At 41.0% G+C, this 21,027-nt stretch overlaps 1 protein-coding gene across 1 annotated transcript in view; it reads left to right on the top strand.

Annotated features, from left to right (window-relative positions):
• The window catches only part of LOC122814183 (sterol carrier protein 2-like), a 321,772-nt gene that overhangs the window by 203,479 nt on the left and 97,266 nt on the right, over positions 1-21,027 (top strand). The gene's annotated exons all lie outside the window — the stretch shown is intronic.

The following is a 21,027-nucleotide window of genomic DNA, read 5'->3' as shown; positions in this document are numbered from 1 at the left end:
ACTCAAGGCTGGTTTTGCTGATTCCTGGTACTTCTACCTCAATAAGAGAATCAGCAAAACCAACCTCAAATACTTTTTAGAAATCAGCTTGTCTGTGTTTCTTTTGCAAAGTTGTCACTCTTCCATACTTTTAGACTCTATAAAAAGCATTCTTTATTAAAAAAATCTTTTTTTTATATTTTTATCAGCCTTAGAAGATGTTTAAAAGTCTGCATGTAAAATGTGTATGGCTAGTGAACTAGTTCTTAAAAAGGTTATGAGGAAATACAATGTGTTCTGTGATCTTGCAGCTCTCTCTTCTCCTTTGTCAGCTGACCAAGCTTCAGTTTCTCCTGCTGCCAAATCTGACAAGAGGACCTTGGCGTCTTCTAACCCCTGCACCTATGGATAAAATTGGCAGGTGGTTAGAATCTCAGGGAAAAAAAGTTGTCTCACCCTAATAATTCAGTCTTTAGAATTCTAAATTATCAACACTTAATGTGGAAGTTCATTTTGCAATGTGCTTAGATGACTTTGCTGCATCTTTGCTGCTGAACAGAAGTGTTATATATATGAAATTTTCTTATGTGACTCAGATTTCAAAATATGCATTGAAGAGTGCCTTGAAGGTGTGGACACTAGAAATGCAGCTGCCTCTGTTGAAGAATTTTTCTGAGAATTTAAAAAAATGAGATTTTGAACACTCATTTAAGTTCCGAAATTGTGTTTGGTCCTACTGCCACCCAGATTCTCAAACAATGGGATGACAGAAGTCAATTGATGCATGATTTATCTAGCATGTTTCATATTTACAGGTTCTTCCCTAACAAAACATCCTGCTTCAAAGGGCAAACACAAATCCCAGTTTAAGAATAGTCTAGGTACCAGGAGGAAATAGCAAGAGGGAGGGTAATCTTTCCAAACCAAATCAAAGGGATTCCTTTCCCAAAAAAGATAATTCCCCTGCTAAAGAATGACTATGGTGAGACTCCTGACATCCCAAGTCTTCCTGCTGTCCCTCCTGTCCTTTCCCCTTCCCTGGGCTTTTGGTCAAACCAGCAGCCTGGCCACAAATAGTCTCTCACAAATTTTTGCTGAGCATAATTCAGAGAGGATACTCTTGGCAGTGGAAAGAAAGGCTTCCTCACTTCAGAGGAATCCCCTAACACCCTTCCAAGTCAGATACATATGTTCTCTCATTTACTTCTTCACAATTTACATGCAAGAGTTCTAGAACTAGTTCCTGCACCATAAAAAGGAAAACAATTTTACTGCATAATCTTTTTGGTACCAAATGGAGCTGATATGCATACCAGTGTTAGAACTGTCTTACCTAAATACCTTTCTGAAAGTACCCAAATTCAAAATGCTTATCCTGTAGATGGTCCTACTTCTTCTTCTGGACCCCTGTTTCTTGGTGCCTTTAGATCCGAAAGATGTTTATTATCAAATTGCAATTGCTCCTATCTTCAAGTTGAGCCCCACACAAGTCCTGTCTCACACCCTCATAAAGAAATGTGTTCCTGATATGTATGAGAGACACAGAAAAAAGAATAGCTTTTTACTAAAAGTCAAAGTTCTGACTTTTCAGAACATTTTCAGGGATTTCTGTCTTCAAGAAGCTGCCTCCCCAAGGGTTGTTTTCAAAACTCTGGGTCTCATGGCTTCAATGATCCTAATGATACCACTGGCCATACTTCACAAGAGGAATTCAGTGGTTCTTTAAAAAAAATGTTGGACCCAGCACCTGCATCTCTTACAGTTCCAGGTTCTACTAGTGGAACTTGTGAAACTAAGAGCTACAATGATGGAGGGATTAGATGTAATTCAATCCAGGCCTACCCTTCTACCTACAGTCCCCAGTTCAGTCAGCCCAGATGGACCCGTCAGATTTTGCACTGGGGGCAGTGTCTAGGGCAGTTCAGGTGAAGGCAGATGTGGCCCTTTGGATGCCACAAAGTACATAAACATCAAAGAAATATTCATAGTGATTCGGACCTTAAAGGTTCTTCACCGCTTATGTTCTCCAGGTCCCCTTTTACTGGTGACGGACAATACCAAAGGCATGTGGTACCTGAACAAACAAGGTGGAACAAGGTCATACCATCTTTGCCATTTGGTAATGATGGCCTGGTAACTAGCCTTACAGTATTCCAGTATTCTCTGATGCTTCATTCCTCATGCATCCAGTCAGAGCAAAACATAGTGGCAGAGAAACCAAACCGATTTTACTACAGAGGTCTTCCAGGATTTGGTCCAGATGTGTGGAATACCTCAAGGAGATGTGGTCACCTACTTTCAAAACAGACAGTTGGAAGAATTTTATCTGAGACATACTCAAAGCCATACTTGGAGGACAGACGTAATTTCATTTCCACCTTTTCCACTGATACCCAAGGTACTTCTGAAGATTCAGAAAGAATTAACAAAGATCATTGTGGTGACCCTTTTTTGGCCCAAGCAAAGTTGGTTCTTCCTTTTAATGGAATTGGCCAAGCTTCCTCACATTCTGGATTTACTCATACTGTGTTGGGGGACTAGTGCACCTCATTTTGGAGCAACTACAACTGACAGCCTGGATGATTCCATCTTGATACCTTTCAGGCACTTTTTCCATGAGGATGTACAGCAAGAAAACATGCAAATAGAAAATCTTTTGTTTACAAGTGGAAGAGTTTTTTCAGGTGGTGTCTGTCCAATAACAGTGGACCCGTTATGGTGTCTACCCCTCTGGTTTTGAAATATGTGTGTGAGCTATTCACCAGTTTCTTATCTTCTGTATTTATCAAGGTGTGTCTTGCAACCTTCTCAGCTAGTGAGTCCATGGATCACCTTATTTCTTCTCTTTTTGTGATGAAGCAGTTTATAAAAGAAATATTGCACTTGAGACCCCCTTGAAAGCAAATTACTCCTCCTTGGGATCTCAGCTTTGTTCTTGACAAATTTACCTCAACTCCTTTTGACCTTGCCTTTCAGGCTGATTTAAAATTCATCACTTTGGAAAACTGTTCTGCTTACTGCTCTGACATCTGCAAAGTGAGTCTCTGAGCTGCAAGTTCTCATGGTGGGCCAACCTTATCTGATTTTCCATAAGCAGATGGTTGATTTACACACTAATCCTTATTTCATGCCAAAAGTTGTTTCTGAATTTACTCTGAATAAATCCGTCAATCTTCCAGTTTCCTTTCTGAAATTTAAAAACAAGGGAGAGAAGAATCTGCATACAATGGATATGCTCAGGCAGCTTAAGTACTACCTTGACAGGACTAAGCCCTTCAAGAAAGCTGAATGGCTGTTTATTTCCTAGTCTGCGGCTAAGAAGTCTGTCTCCAAGCAAATAATTACTCATTGGTTTTCCTCTGCTTTTTTTTTTTGTTACTTAGACTGACTCTCGTGTGTGAAAATTTACTACAGAGGTCTTCCAGGATTTGGTCCAGATGTGGGGAATACCTCAAGGAGATCTGGTCACCTACTTTCAAAACAGACAGTTGGAAGAATTTTGTCTGAGGCATACTCAAAGCCATACTTGGAGGACAGATTTTTTTCTCATTTCCACCTTTTCCACTGATACCCAAGGTACTTCTGAAGATTCAGAAAGAATTAACAAAGATCATTGTGATGACCCCTTTTTGGCTATGGTAAATCTATTCCAGGCATGGTCAAGACACATTCCACCAGAGCCTTACCCTCTTCAGTGGCATATTGGAAAGGAGTGGACTGTAGAAGCATTCTATCAGCAGCAACCTGGTCCTCTGTTCATACTTTTACAAAGCACTACAAACTGGATTCTTTCTCATGTTTGAGGAGGCTTTGGAAAGAATGTAGTATAGTTGCATAAGCCCTACATACCTGTAACAGTAGATGTTCGAATTTCATACAGCCTCAATAGCCGCACCCCCATTTTTTCCCTATATTGTTCAATTGTATCCAACCTGTTGTATTGTTGTTTGGATTTGGATGTTTGTGGTGGCGTTTTTTTTTTTTTTTTTTTTTTTTACTGTGAATTGGTTGATTTCAGGCAATTCTTGTTTCAGGTCCTTCTTGGTTCTTCCTTCTTGGCAATAAAAGCCTGAACAACTGATTTCCGGAGACAGGGGTTAGGCTTCCCTTGATAGGAGGGCTTCAGCCGATCTCCTGCCACAGGGAGCCAGAGGAGGAAGTTCTGATCTCTGGAAAGCCGCCAGTGTGGGTTTATGCAGGAACAAAACCTATATGCTGCTGAGGCAGTGTGAAATTCACACATCTACTGTTGCATGTAAGTAGGACTGGTGCAAGTGCACTTTTTTCAGTATATTTACAAAAATCTGTTAAAATATGCCAAATTAAGATTGTCATGATAAAAAAATAACCCTGTAACATGTTATTCTCAGACCAAAACTTCTTAGATAAACTCGCATCTCCCTTATCACATACCAAATAGACTTCACTGCGTTACCCCTGCTACCCCCCCCTCACACACACACACACACACACACACAGTGCATTATGTATAAAATATAGTTTACTTAGTGGATATTAGTATTGGTTATTATTATTGTATCAGGGTTTGTTTAGTCCCAGAGTTGGCATTATCTAGGCAAGCATTTTTATAATAAATTAACAAACTAGAGACAAACATTTGAGTAGATCGAAGTCACATTTCTGTGTTATTTTTTCCAGTTTTACAAAATAGTATGTATTAATGACAAGTGTAGCTTTATTGATATGTAGTTCTGAATGATGTTGCGCAGATGGTTATTTTCATTTAGTGAAAACCATTACATGGCTAATGGGCATATCTATCTTTAAACCTAAAGACGTGTTGTCATTAATTTTAATTGAGAGAGTTTGTCATTGGACAGTGTTTCAAACTGTGCATTAGCTGTGTAGACCCAATTTACACTGTCAACATGGAGGGGCAAGGGAAAATTTATTGTGACGAGTACAAGGAGTAAGCCTGGTTTTAATATGAACTGATATCTGACTTTGAGAAGGTAAGAATTTTAAGAATAATAGAATATGAACGGTGCAACCTACTATTGCACTTATGTTACTGCGCCTATATTACCCTTGATCCTGGTAACATTTAATTACATTGGGTGCTTTGTTTTTTTTTCCATAGCTATGTGAATTTGCCTTGCCACACAGATAGCAGTTGCCACAAAATTTCAGCAGAAACAAATGGTTTTAAAAGCTGTACCACTTCACACGTACACACTGCCAGACCAACAGCAGATAAACGTGAAGTGCAACACTAATCCCCCAACAGCTTTAAAGCCATTAGTTATATGTTCTTAAAATGGTTTCAAGAAAGTGACCTGAAGAGAATTTCTGGAATGTGTTTCTCAAGGACATAAGAGCTTTCCTGATAGGGATGACTGCAATTAGCGATACAGACAGTAGGCAAGAGGGGGCCAGAATTTATTGGAGAAAACTGGCAAAGGATCCAAGACATTGGTAGCAAATAACTAGAAAGGGAAGGATAATAGAATGGGAATATAGCAATAATTTATTTGGAGTGCAGGTTAGAGATTGCTTTCCCTATCAAGGATTGATGTCAGAGTATAGGCAAAGAGAAAGAAATAAGGGGCTCCTGCATGAAAGATCAGCACTTGTAGAGTTTTAATAGCATCTAGAACAGAAGCTGCCATTAAAAAAGGAAAATTTAGTAGTAGAGCATATAAAATATTGCATGATAATAAGAATCAGTCAGAGGAGCTTAGAAAGGATTGGAAAGAGAGATTGAATAAGCATTTCACAAAGACACAATGGGGGATATATGTATATCTCCCAAATATGCAACACAGTTTAGAAAAATTTGAATCTTTGCTTGGAAGTGTTTGCAAAGATATTTTTATACCCCAGTAGACTCCAAAGAATTTCCCAAAAGTAAACAGCAAATGTTGGAGGTGTGATGGGGAAGAAAGTGGTAACTGGGAACATATTTCTGGAAGTGTAATGAGTTGGCAGACTTTAAAGATTCCCCGCAGACTGCTCTGCCAGATATACCAGGTGTGCGAACTGTTGTAATTAAGAAGATGGTGTTTCTGAGCCATGATACAGAATCAGAATTGCCTAGACATAGTAAGGCCTTGCTGAGTCTAATTATGGTGACTGCCAAAATGCAATTACTAGAAAATGGAAATCAACGTCTAAACCAACTTTACTAGAATTAGCGGATGTAGTAACCGTGATAAAGCAACTGAAAATGGGATTGTTAGAAAAGGGAAGGCGCAAACTAAATAGGAAAATGAGAACTGTGGGAACATTATATATAGAGGAGGAATGAGGTTTAAAAGAAGACAGGAGTTGAATGAAATATGTAATACTTCATTGACATTGGTTGGATATATTATAAGTGATGTATAATGTTTGCAGCTACAGTTGTCCTAATGGGATCTGTGATGCATAATGTTTGCAACTAAAATTGTGTTAATGTGGTTTGTTATTCATGTATACAAATGTAAGATTGCCTATGTCATACATGATCATTTAATAAAGATGTTTTTTGTTAAGAAAAAAAAAGGATGTAAGAGCTCTGTTATGATTGGACACTTGTTCATAATCCTCTATACTGAGCTGGTGTTTGAATTATCAGAAACAAATTAAATTGTTAAAGTAGGGTGACCATTTAAGCTATTGCCAATATGTCCTTTAAGACCAGCATAGTTTAACACCAAGTTGAAAGAAGTTATGCAGTTAAAATGACTCCTACATATATTATATAATTTGTAAAATGATATAAAATTTGCAGAAGAAAATATTTATACTTTATTTTTTTAATATATAAATCCTGTTATTTGTTTATATCTTATTAGTCAAAACTACAGAAAAGCATGCACATACTGACTGGTTATCCTGTAATATTCTCCTTAGTCTAAAACAGAATTTAAAATAAAATAATCTACTGACTGGTGTGTCTTTGTAATATTAACCTGTACACTTAACATCTAAAAAGAAGTAAAAGTGTCATGTCGGAAGTAAATTCAGAGGTAAACTTGTTTTATATCTGTTGAAGTCTTTACTTAAAAGATGAATGTGTACATCTGGCTGTTTTATTCATTATCATTACCATTTATTTTTACTGTTAAATTGTTTACATATTTTACTGGCTATGTATAATTAGTAATCTGATGTTGTCATTTTCATTCATTTCTCACCTGATGGGTTCAGATCTGATACTCCGACTCCGCTGCTTTTTCCAGACCATAGGATCCTAGAACTTTTGAGCTCCTTCTCTTACCCATAACGCCCCATCAAACTAACATACTTCAGATCTCGTTTCCCATCATTGCGAACAGACATGGATTATGATCACTTGAGTACTTATGTTTAGTCTTTTTCATTTTTTTTGTGGTGAAATGAGTATATTTTTTCCCTTATTACCTTGAATACACTATTATGTACTGCGGTGGTGGTGCTGCTGTAGCGTTGTCGCCTCACAGTAAGACGTTGTCCTGTTCGATTCTCAGCTTCTGTGTGGAGACATGCGTGAATGGGCGTACCTTCGTTGAAGGTTGTGCGTCAGGGCCGGCAACTCAGCACTTAAAAATGTACTGCCACTCATTAGCGGACCGGAGTTCCGCTGTGGCGACCCCTAACCGGGAAAAGCCAAAAGAAGACTACTACTGCCTTAAATACACTATTATATATATTTCTTCTTATAATGCCTCCCTTTTACCCTTTTTGTTCTGTTTATCTGTCTTCTTAAGTGGCCCTTTTCATGTACTTTTTGAGTACCTTTCAGTACCATTGTTGGTAGTCTTTTCCCATTTTACTTTCTTTTAAAAAATCCTATATATATATATATATATATATATATATATATATATATATATATATATATATATATTTAGGGTCTATATTACATGATCGAATGATTAGGTGATTGAACACCTAAACATCGACCATGTAATATCGAAAGCAAAAAATAGCGAATGGCCAATTTAACGCAGGGAAAGATTTCCCTTGGCCGTTCACTGGATTTTGCCACTTTCTCCACTGTGGCGCGATCTCGGACTTGATATATTTAGTTAGGGGGTGTGGGGGGCACAGCCCCCACTTAGGCTGTAAAATAATTTTTTTTTTTTTTGTGGCCGAGTGTAATGTTTCCCAGCAGCATTCGCCGTTTTGCAGTTCGATATTACATGGTCGATGTTTAGGTGTTCGATCGCCTAATCATTCAATCACGCAATATAGATATAATATATATATATATATATATATATATATATATATATATAATCTGCAAAAACTTGTTGTAGTATGTTGTGTAGGTAGGAGCATTTCAGCGTAGTCTTCATTCGACTACACTGAAATGCTCGGTTCGATTACACTGTTCGAACATTTGGTTCGGACATCTGTACATTCGAACAATGTTATGTCGAACTTGTGATAATAAACCATATATATATATATATATGTGTGTGTGTGTGTGTATTTATATAAATATATATATATATATATATATATATATATATATATATATATATATATGGTTTCACTTCAGAATCCTGAAATATCACAGTCCTGAACTTCATATCTGGAACCCAAAATCCTGAAAGTTCCGAATCCTGAAAACTCAAAATCCTGAATAACAAAATACTGAAAATGTACAGGACAAAAGGAATGACAATATTCCAGTACAAGGACACAGAGAAACACATACAAGCAGGATAACACTTTTCACCAGGTATGGGCAGGGGGCAAGCCCCCTTGCACCCCCCACGCTTCCTGCTAATTAAATAAATTCCAGGATTGCACTCCACAGAAAAACATGGCAAACATACCATCACATGTTCATGACTGCCTGTTCTAACCTTAGTAACATTCCCTTTTAACTTGCTATACTACAACATAACTCATGATAGGGTAGTGAAGTGCAGTCTTGGAGTTGATATATTTAAGTAGCAGGGGGTGTAGGGGTGCAAGGGGGCTTGTCCCCCTACTTATATTTGGTGGAATATAATCTGGTTTGAGTCCTCTATAGTCAGTATATGTATCCTGTGTGTTTTCAGTCTTTTGGGATTCAGGATTTTGGGCTTCCAGATTCTGAAGTGAAATCACACACACACACACACACACACACACATATATATATATATATATATATATATATATATATATATATATATATATAATAAATTTAGCCATATATTTGTCTTTCTTTTCTGTGCTACTATATTTTGGTTAGAATGTTGAATAAACCTTCAGGTTTTAAAAAATGCATCTTCTGTGAGCATAAGATCACAAACTCTGATGCCCACAGGGAGTGTTTTTATTGTTTGGGGCTGGCACACTTGGATGTAGACTGTAATATTTGTGCGAGATTTAACTCTCAGGCCATTACTGACAGGAAAAATAAACTTATTCTCAGGGGCCTACTTCCTTCCAAATCCTCTACTTTGGTTGCTAGGGCTCAAAAGCCTAAGAAATCTGATAAAAAGAGTGATTCTGTGGCCAGGGTCAAAGATGCACATAAGAGATCTCCTGATCACCCTTCTAGCTTGACCTCAGCTCCTTCATCAGAGCCACCTGCAAAGATTTTGAAAAAGTTGGAGCCGTCCGTACCAGATCCAAAGGTATGGACTGAATGATCTCCTGGAATCCATTATCCACCTTTGACATCAGAGCCTATCTCTCTTAGGCTACCTTCTCCCTTCCTTGAGCAGTTGCCTAGAAGGCACTCTAGGCATCCTTCCACAGCTGCTTCTCTTCAGTCCTCCAGGAGACTATCCAAGGTGGATGTGGATATGATGATGAAGTTCCTCAGGATGCAGATACAAATGGAAGTACTTTAAGCTCCAGCCCCTTTGGGCCTTGAGTATTCACCGAGCCACATCACCACCAATTTCTCCTCCTCTCTTCTTTCAGTTTTAGAGAGGTCGGATCCAAAACCCTTGGGGGTGTCTTCCTCGGATCTGAAGATTCTGGTTTCTTTAGCTCAGATGGTATCTCTGAGTTGACCAACTCTGAGCACCTCAGAGCAGAAAAATAATTGGAGCCAAAGTGTCAGCACTGGCTCTGGGGATTTGGATTTGACTCCAAAACCTCGGAGCCGTCTTTTCTGCTTGGAGCCTTTTGTGTTACATAGCTTGCGTCCAACTCCCTCCTAGACTAGTGTGCTGATGAGGTGGCAGAGGCCAATGATCTGAGAGGGTCTGATGTTTTTGTTGGTTTCTACTTCTCCTAGGCACTCCACTTTCATGGTAGTGGAGAAAGTCTTCTCTGTACCTGGAGAACAGACACCCTTGCCCTCTTTGGATCAGATATCTTCATCTCATTCTATTGTATATCCTAAATCTCAATCATCCTTTCCACTAGGACAGCCAATCTGATCTAGCCTCCAGTCACCCATCAGGGTATCATTATCTCTTCCAATACGTCCCCAGAGTATCCCATCAAGAATGTCCCCCAGAAGAGAATGTGCAAAAGGAGGCACTTAAGATTGCCCACAGGAAACTGTCACTGAGGACACTGATTTTTGATGAGGGGAGGGGTCCCCCAGATCACCATCTGATGCTGTCTCCTTTGGAAACATCTTAGAGCTCCTTAAAGACATGGTTGGTCAGTATTTCTGGAGGTTTTCCATTTTGGCCCATCTAGCTCCTGGGTAACTCTCCCAGCCAATGAGCTTGTAGATCTGGTCTATCGGCAGGCGTGGAAGGACTTAGACACCATTGAGCTGATCCAAAAAAGTCCAGACAAAATCCTTGCACCTCCAAAAGATCATCTTAAAGAGAGCGTCAGTAGATGCCATGATTCTTGTGGCAGCCACAAGAAAGGAACTATCAGAAAAGAGTTCATATGTCCATCATCATAAAAGGGAGTCTAGGGCTATGGACAGGTTTGGGTCTATACTTCAGCAACCTTTGCTGTTAGGTCACTGAATTATTTGGAACACTTTATGAGACTTAAGAAAGATATGCTCAAGGAGCTTACCAAATCTCTTGGAGTACATGTCCTCTGAGTAAGGGAATAGAATTTCATCGCAGCTGGTTATCATACAATCAATATCTAACTTGTCCATGAGGTTAATTTTAGACATTGCGGAAGGTACCTTATGCGTGGTGAGTTCAGGCATATCCATCAGTAGACATGCCTGGATGTGCTTGTGTGAATTTGCAGAACCATTTAAATCTTTCGTAAATGCATCTTTTGACAGAACTTTTTTGTTTTGCCGCAAGGTGAAAGACTCTCACTGCAGGTGAGAACAACAGGGAAAGACTCTGTCTGCTGTTGGTGTACATTTTTCTACTTCCAAAGGTCTTTCTGTAAAAACCAGCGAGGTGGTGAAAAATGTCAGGGTCTTTTCCAGAAGTCACATGGAGATAGTTCCCCCAGGGGCAGAGGGGAAAACTCGAACAGAAGATGCTGTCCTCATGGCAGAGGTGGTCTACACAATCAGGGATCCAGAGATTCTTTGTCAGATAGATCCTATCAGCACTCCTGAATGGAAGCCTGTCTGTCTCTGGAGGCAGTCAGGGGTTGTGTATCCCTGCACCAATGAGCCTGGTTAGACATCAGAAAACATTCAGGGGTGTGGAGAATAATATAGAGATTATATTATTCCATTTTCAAAACCCCTTCTACCTTCATTCCTTGAAGAATCCCCAATGTTTCACCCATTTAGAGGGAAGCAGCTTGTATCAAAATCAAAAAGCTGCTAGAAAAAAAGTCACCCAAGAGGTCTCCCCAGAACAGAGAGGATCCAGAGCTTACTCAGGATTCTTCTTGGTGCCAAAAAAGACCAGTTTTGGATCTCAGTAAATTAAACCAATCTGTTTAGTACACAAAGTTCTGGATGGGTATGGTTCAGTCCATTCTGCCTTTTCTGCACAAGAACAACTGGATGTGCACAGTAGATTTTCAGGATGCGTGATATCACATCAAAAAGAAAAGGTGCTCCAGAAAGTACCTTTGTTTCTGGCTAGGAGCCAGTTATTGCCAGATCAGAGAACTGCCCCTTGATCTCACCACAGCACCCAGGGTGTTCACCAAGTGCATGGCAGTCATAGCAGCTCACTTGAGACTGATTGGATTCCATGTGTTTCTTTATCTAGATGACTGGCTCATGACTACTCATCACTACTCCAACCAAGCATCAATTGATTCAGACAAGGGACTACCTACTCCAGCTATGTTCCCGTCTTGGAATATCAGAGTCTGGAATTCATTGGTGCTCATCTGAATATAGTCACTCATATAGTTTCTCTTCCTCTCTCTCGAATTGACACCATACAATCCCAAGTCAAGAAAATAGTACATAATTCTTTCCTTCAGGCCATATTGTTACTTCAAGCTCAAGGTTCCATGGCAGTAGCAATCACTCTTGTATCATTGCCCAGGTTTCACATGAGAATCCTTCAATGGACTTTGGCTACTCAGTGGTCCATTTTTCGACCGCCATTATCCATGCCAGTCAAAATCACTCTAGTGTGCAAAAATACCTTCCGTCGTGGATCCTTTCCAGTCAGCTCCACGAAGAGACATCCGTTTCTCCCTCAAACCAAGACCACAGTGACCATGGACACTTCTCAGCTTGGGTGAGGGGCATTTATTGGGAAGGACAGTCCAAGGCACATGGTCCCCTGAAGAGGCTAAGATGCATAGCAATGTCTTGGAGATGAGAGCTGTCCTCCTAGCATTGTGGGTGTTTCAAGACAATCTCCTAAATGGGACAGTTGTGCTTCAGATAGACAACATGTCCATAGTCTGGTACATCAACAAACAAGGTGGGAACCAAATCTTACCCTCGTTATCAAGAAGCTGTGAGAGTTTGTCAATGGGCAATCTCTTCCAATCACTTTCTAATAGCAACATACATTTTAAGGAAATCCAACGTGATTGCAGACAAGTTAAGCAGGTCCATATTGATGCCTCATGAGTGGTCTGTCAGTATCAGTGTGGTGGATGGAATTTTCCATCAGTGGGGTCAACCATGCTGTGATCTTTTAGCTTCTCCCCTCAAAATCAAAAACAGCCAGTTCTTTGCCCTCTTCCCCCCTGGGGAGTCACCAAGAGACTTTTTACTTCACGCTTTGTGCCCCCACCGGTCTCCTTTATGCCTGTTCCCCCATTTCCAACTTTCTTCTGAAAGCATCCCAATTGAAGAGCACAGTTATCCTCATTGCCCCTTACTGGCCTCTTCAGATTTGATTTCTCTTCCTCTGGCCTCATCTTCTTCATCCACCCTTGATTCTGGATCCAACTTCAGACCTCCTGTCTCATCTGACAGGGATGACTCACCTAGACATACCAGGGCTCAAGCTGACTGCATGGTTTCTCCAGTTCAGTTGATTGCTAGACAGCCCAAGCTCTCCTCTCCTGTCCACCACATTTTTTTTAATCTTCCAATAAGGCTTCTACCTGAAGGATTTAGAAGAGTAAATGGAAAAGATTTGTTCTTTGGGCCCTAAACAAAAATTTAGATCCTTTGTCAGCACCTATTTCAAATGTCCTTGACTTTTTAGCCACACTTTTCAATGAAGGTGCTAGTCTTTCAACTATTAGAGTCCAATTAGCAGCCATCTTCAACTTTCATGTGGGAGTAAATAACTCTACCGTAGCTCCCTCTAAACTTTGTAAAGTCCTTTTAAGAGGAACCTTTTTACTTAGACCCCCATTAAAGATCCTACCCCTCTTTGGGATTTAAATGTCTTGCATCAGGCCTTTACTCAACCCCCCATTTGAACCTTCGGCCAAAGCTGACCTTAAATTCTTGTCTTGGAAGACCATATTCCTAGTGGCTATTACATCCACTAGAAGAATATCCGAAGTCCAAATACTGTCTTCGAAACCTCCTTATTTATTTTTTCAAAAGGATAGGGTATCTTTACAAACCAATCCATCCTTTCTTCCAAAGATAGCGTCTGAGTCAAATTTTAATCAGGTCGTTAATCTCCCAGTTTTCTCTCCAAACTTCTCAAAAAAGGCAAGCATATATTACATCTTTTATATGTACATGGGCAACTACACTTCTACCTTCACAGAACCAAGGACCTAAGAAAATCTGAACAATTGTTTCCTTTTCCGATTCCAAATTAGGCAAAACTGTATCTAAAGTTACTTTGGCCAAATGTTTAACCGATTGCATTACCTTTATCTATGAGAAAGTGGGCTTGCCTTTACCAAAGACTCCCAAGAGCCCATTCCACTAGGTCTCTGGTGGTTTCTTCAGCTTTTTGGTTTAGAGCATCCATGGATGATATTTGTACAGCTGCAACATGGGCTAATCCTCATACCTTTATTGCTCATTACAAACTGGATCTGGTCTTTATGGGAAGAGCAGCCTTTGGCTCAGCAGTGCTCTATAATATCCTTCCTTAGAGCCCTCTCAGGATTTAGGTAGCTGGGGACTCTGTCCCATCAGTTGGGGAATAAATGAAAATAACAACTTCAGATTAAAAAATTATGGACTCACCACCACGTTCCATTTGTGTTGCCTATTTTTATTGTTCCTCAACTCCCCACCCTCCTGCCCTCGCCATTAATTCCTTTTGGAGAGATTGAAGAGTATTGTAGGAACCTGTTTTCCTTGTTTGAGCTCCAGCTTCCTTTCTTTTATGATCTGTCATGGGTCTGTTATATCTAGAGGCAGTAAACTCTGATGTATTTTAGTTTGGTGGGGCATTATGTGTAAGGGGAGGAGCTTGTGAGTCCTAGGAACCTGCAATCTAGAAGAAGCAGCAGAGTCAGATCAAAATATTGGATCCAAACTCATCAGTTGAGGAAGAATGAAGATAGACAACACAGAAGGAACATTTTGGCGAGTGCTTAACTTTTTATTACATAATTCCTCTTTGAGTAAAGCAAAATATTTATCTAGAAGAAAATAACTCAGGAGATTACTTTGACAGATTATTGTGGTGCCTGGATTGTTTTGAAGATTTGTTTTTGTTTAACCATACACTGCTTTAGCTCTTTGTCTGGCTTGTTTACTTGTGCTGGAGGTGACAGCCATTTATCCCTTCAGGCACTGGAACTGAATACTTCAATCTTAAAAATGTTTTGTTAATGTAAGATGTATCAAATAGCCAAATGGTATAAATTGATTGTAGAAACACAGATTGATATTTCTGAATGTGGTATGGAATGCCACTCATCTAGCAGCCTATATACATAGGTTCATAGGTAAGTAGTAGGCTAACGGCCTTGGAGCCAATGCAAGCCTAGCCCAATAATGTTCCTAGTCATCTGGCTTACCAGACGTTAGTTCCCTGTGCCCCTATCTAGCAATGCAATTGAAGTGATCCCTGCGGTGAATTTCCTATTTCCCATCCATTCATCAAGATTTCTCTTGAAGAGGGCCAGTATTCTACTTGATGTGAATGGGGAGTTTCTTCAAGAGTTTTGGAAGTGTTTGGGTAAGGAACCTTCCAGCAGGTTCTGTTTAATGTGGTGATAAGGCTGAGGTCATTGGAGCGAGTAGCACGGAGGGATTGGGTTTTTTCAGATGAAGCATGTCTAGCAAAACTGGGTCAGACATGGCTCTGTACGTCAAGCAGAGATTGCCTCTAAATAGGCGATATGAGACACATCTGCATAAGGCACATGTTTGAGTCCTAAGATCCTCTTAGTGAGGAACTTCTGTATCCTCTCCAGTCATTGGAGGTGTCTAGTGAGGTACATGCCAAACGGGGCACTGTACTCTATAATGGGTCTGATGAGGGACGAGTAGAGGGCGATAATTACTTCTTTTTTCCTGAATGTGAACCCTTGTATGATGAGATGTGCCATGTAGTAGGACTTCCCAACTACAGTGGTGATTGTCGAAGGAGAGGTTGCTATTTACCTGTGTCCCTAGATACCTTATAACACCTTCAGAGTTAAGTGGGTTCCCTTCAATATGGTAGTTTGTGGGCACAGTATTTTTCCCCGAAGAGAATGACTATGCAATTTTTTGGTGTTGAGCCTAAGGCCATGGTTTTGGCACTAGGTAAAAAACTTTCTTACACTGTGAAGGACACCAACGAGGAAGAGAAAAGGCAAACACTACTGAAAACTCCTGATGTCCACCATAGCAGTAAAATGTAATAATAAAATCAAAACTAAAAGAATATAACATAAAACAAGCAGTCCTCAGTCTTCCGATCGGAAGTATCAGTGTGTGTTGTGTGTGCTCGCTTGTGTGTGAACATAACTGCTTTTCCAGTTACAGTTCTTGTACTACTTTACTACAGCTTTTTGGTAAGACACTTGCAGTTTCCACATTTTCCACGTAGTTTTTACATAATTTCCATTTTTGTTGTACATTCACAGAATAAAAGCTGCAGGTTTTACACATTCTTTTTACATTTCTCATCCTTGTTGCATCTCTACTAAAAAAAAATGACTACACATTTTGTACATCTTCTTACAGCTGCACAATCTTCAGCATCAGAAATAAGTTTCTACAAAGAACTGCAATAGATGCAGTATTTGCAAATGTAAAAAGCAGCACTCAGTCTGGTCATTCACTGTGCTTCCAGAAGCACTCCAGCATATAAACTTCAATGATTAATTTGGTAAATTTTTAACAATTGCATAATTAATCCATTCACTGAGGCACTATCTTGGCCATATTCTCTCTGCTCCTGGTTTGCCAGCAGGTATCCCCAAGGATCCACACTACATTTTTTTCAGTCTTCCTTAATCTCTCCTCTTCTATTTCTTCCATAAATATGACCTTGCATAACATTACACTTGCTTAAGGGCAGAAAGAAACAATACTCCCATCTATCTGCTTTTTTTAAAAGCTTTAAGATTCAACCTCTCCTCCATCCATACCATTTTCCATTCAGTCTAATGCCATCTTAAATGCCTCTGCATATTTCCTCTCCACCTGGTCCAGTTGTCCATTCCATAACTCTACAGTCCTCTCTGCGATGAAGCATTTCTGGACATCCACAAAGCAATGTCTCAGCAAACTGCTCCGTCTGTCCCCCACTGTCAGCCTGTCCTGCCTGCTAAGTATGATCTCTTCATATCTCCTTGGCAAGATCTGGTCCTCATATCTCTTCTGGTCTCAAGCCATATGTCTAGTTCCTCTAGCCTCTGTCCATATTCTATAATTCTGTACCTCCTCTGGATTCTTTTCGATGCCCCCCCCCCCCCCGAATTGCACCTAGTAGTCAAGGTGTGGTCTGACCAAAGCCCTTAGAGTGAGATCACCATCTGTTTTCTGGAATCTGTACCACAAGTTTGTTTTCTGAGGTCATTGCCCTGATGCTTAGCTCATGGTGGTCTGTTCCTGGTGTGATTAATACCCCGTGATGTTTTCCCTCTACTGCTTTGCTCTCACTTCCACTCCCTCAGCTGACCCTTCACACCAGAGCTGTCGTGGCCCAAGTGCAGGACTTTACATTTGTTTGGACTGAACCTGAACTGTCACCTTTCTGGCCAGTTTTCAGTCTTTCCAAATCCTTCTTTAAATTCATCAACCTCCATGCTCCACTGTGTAAACTTTGCCTCATCAGCAAACGGGCTGATCCTGTTCTATGTCTCCTCAGATACAAGGCAGAGAGTATTTACACCAACTTGACAGGCGCAAGTAATACTCCATTAGTCACTCTCCTAATTCTAGACATTTCCCTCACCATGGCTCCTCAGTCTTCATTTTATCCCATCCCTACCATTTTCTATCAGCTTCCTGTGTGAGAGTAAAAGGCCCAGCCAAGGTCTGAGTAGACTATAAAAAGAAGTTCTGTCTTACCATAATGCTCCATCTGTATTGTTGATCCTCGTTCAGTCATTATGCATGGGTATCGGTTCTGAGCTTGGAACCGAGCCGGCCATTTTCCAAGCTCGCATCAGCTTCAAACTCTCGAGCTAAACTCTTACCCACAATCCCCCTCTCCCTGTTACCTCAGATTGAGTTTGCAAGTCAAAGAAGGTAGAAGCTACCTCTGGTCAAATAACCTAAGAGAGCTGGATGGTGAGATCCACTAGAAACCACAGGAGGGGGAAGGAGGGAGAGTCTTAATGACTGAACGAGGATCAACAATACAGATGGAACGTTATGGTAAGACATAACTTCTTTATCTGATATTTTTAATCCTCGTTCATTCCTTATGCATGGGACAGAGTCCCCAGCTGCCTCTATTCCTGGGAGGCTCTCATGGAAGGACATTCCTGAGCACCATAGAACCAAAAGATGCTCTTCCCCTGGAGGCCAAATCCAATTTGTAATGATTGATGAAGGTATGAGGCGTAGCCTAAGTTGCAGCTGCACAGATGTCATGTAAAGAAGCTCTGGCATGGAAGGCAGCAGAAGTTGCCACCGACCTTGTTGAATGAGCTTTCATGGTAGTAGGCAACGAGATATTACGTTGTGTATAAATAAAGTTCACACAGTCCTTCAACCATCTAGCTAATGTGACCTTATCAAGAGCATATCCTAATCTAGGTCCAGAAAAGGCCAAAAATAACTGGTCAGATTTACGAAAGGGTTTAGTCCTGTTTAAGTAAAAACGGATTTGCTTGTGTATATCTAGGGTATGTAGGGCAATACTCTCCTCTGTTTGAATGATTGGGAAAGAAAACTGCCAATTCAATGGCTTGATTAATGGACATTTCAGAGATCACTTTAGGCAGAAATGGCAGATTAGTTCTCAGAGACACTCTATCTCTATGAAAAATCAAGTATGGACTCTTGATACATAAAGCTTGAAGCTCAGAAATACGTCTGGCAGAAGTAATGGTGACCAAAAACAAGATTTTCCATGACAAATACTTGAGGTAGCAAGAAGAGGCTGGTTCGAAAGGTGACATTGTCAGAGCTTGTAGAACTAATGATAAATCCCATGGTTGAATAGGTTCTCTGAAAGGTGGCTTTAGATGATTCACACCTTTTCTGAAGGTCTTGCACAATTTATGGGACATAAGAGAGGAATCTTGGACACCCTCATGAAAATTAGAAATTGCAGCCAAATGAACTCTGGTAGAGCCCGATAGACCCGATTGAAACAGGTCGGCCAGATAGTCTAGTATTATCAACACTGGTGTTGATAGGGGGTCTACTTGTTTATCTTTCAGCCAACCATTAAATCTTTTCCACTTGCTCAGATAAATAAGTCTAGTGGAAGACTTTTGAGAAGCAATGAGAATATCACGTACTGGTAAAGAAAGATCAATTCTGCCTGGCAATCAAGGGAATTGGAGTAGCCAAGCCGTGAGCTTCAGGCTGTTCAAGTTGGGATGAATCAGGTTCTGTGGATGTGAGATCAACTCCGGGGTTGGATGGAGAATCCATGGTCGATCTAGTAGGAGAGTCCAAAGGAAGGGGAACTAAATCTGTCGAGGCCAATATGGTGCTACGAGGATCACCTTGCTCTTCAACCGACGGGCTTTCTTCAGAAACTGGGGAATGAGGGGAAAGGGTGGAAATGCGTAAAGAAGACCCGAGGGTCAATCGTGGACTAGAGCATCCCTGGGTGACTGTCCCGGAGGGGGAATCAGGGCGAAGTAGTTGTTGCATTTGTAGTTGGTCGGGGATGCAAAGAGGTTGCAATAAGGATGGCCCCAGCGGTGGAAGATCTCTGCCGCTATCAAGGGATTCAGGGACCACTTGTGAGGTTGAAGAATGCACCTGCTGAGTCTGTCTGCTATCACTTTGGAACTCCCGGGAATGTGTGTTGCTAGAAGAAAATGGTTGGTAGCCATCGCCCATTGCCATATCCTCATGGCCTCTCGACAAAGGGGGTAAGATTTGGTTCCACCTTGCTTGTTGATGTACCAGACCACCGCCATGTTGTCTGAATTGCAATTGTCCCAGATGGCAGCAGGGGATGGAATGCTTGCAACGCCAGAAGCACCGCCCTCAGCTGTAGAACATTTATATGCAGAGGGGCCTCCAGTTCGAACCAAGTGCCCGACATAGCCCCCCCACCCAATCAGGGGAGGCATCCGTGGTTACTGTGGCCTTGGGTTGCTGGGAGGAGAAGGGGGGAGACCATTGTGAGAGATTGTGTGTCATCCACCAATTTAAATCCTGTTTGCACCGGTGGGTTACTCGAATTATGGCTGAAAGAGGATGCTGAAAAGAGATACCACTGGGTGAGCAATACCCATTGTAGAAGCCTCATGTGAAACTTGACCAGGGGAACAATGGTGATGGAGGCTGCCATGGAACCCAACAGCTGCAGAACCGAGTGAGCCGTGCATTTTTCCTTTGAAAGGATTGGAATTAGTTGTTGCTTTATCCTTGGAATTCTGTGCTCTGGAATAGCAGCTCTGCAGTTTTTTGTGTCCAAGATAACCCCTATGAATTCTGTCGACTGAGATGGGGTGAGATTGGATTTTTGCCAGTTTATGGTTATGCCTAGCCTTTGAGCAGTGAGGAGAGAGTATGCCAGGGCTTTTTCCAGTAGATGCATGGTGGGGGCGGAAATAAGCCAGTCGTCTAGGTATGGAAACACTTAGAATCCTTGAAGTCATAAGTGAGCTGTGACAACTGCCATGCACTTTGTGAACACTCTGGGTGCTGTAGGGAGTCCGAAGGGCAGTACTCTGAACTGGTAGTGACTGGCTCCCGCATGGAAGCGCAGAAATCTTCTTGATGGCTTGTCCACCTTTATGTGGTAGTACGCATCTTGAAGATGTAGAGAGCACATCCAATCATCTTTTTCCAAAAGCTGGAGGATAGACTGTATTGTGACCATCCAGAATTTTTGTACTCTCACAAACTTGTTCAATACACTGAGATCCAAAATTGATCTTCAGTCCCCGATTTTCTTTAGCACCAAAAAAAGTCTTGAGTAGAATCCGGATCCTATCTGGTCTGGAGGGACTATTTGGATGACTCTCTTTCTTAGCAGCTTTTCTATCTCTAGTGCTGCTTCTTCCCTTTGACTGGGTGGAACGTCTGGAAGATTTTTTGAAGGGACGGGACAAAGATCGAAGGGGATATGATAATCTCTGGTTATAATCCTTTGTACCCAGGAATCGGTGGTGATGGTTAGCCAGGCAGAAGGGTACAAAGAGAAACATCCCCCAACCACCTCCAGAGGAAAGGAGATGGACCGCTCTTCAGGAGAGCTGGTAGGATTGACCAGGGAAAGAATCCCTGGAACCCTGGTTACGCAGACCCCC

Source organism: Protopterus annectens, chromosome 10.part0 (assembly GCF_019279795.1).
Source record: "Protopterus annectens isolate FY-2018-M chromosome 10.part0, PAN1.0, whole genome shotgun sequence".
NCBI lineage: Eukaryota > Metazoa > Chordata > Ceratodontiformes > Protopteridae > Protopterus > Protopterus annectens.
Note: the sequence above shows the minus strand (reverse complement) of the source record. Positions and strands in the feature narration are given on the sequence as shown.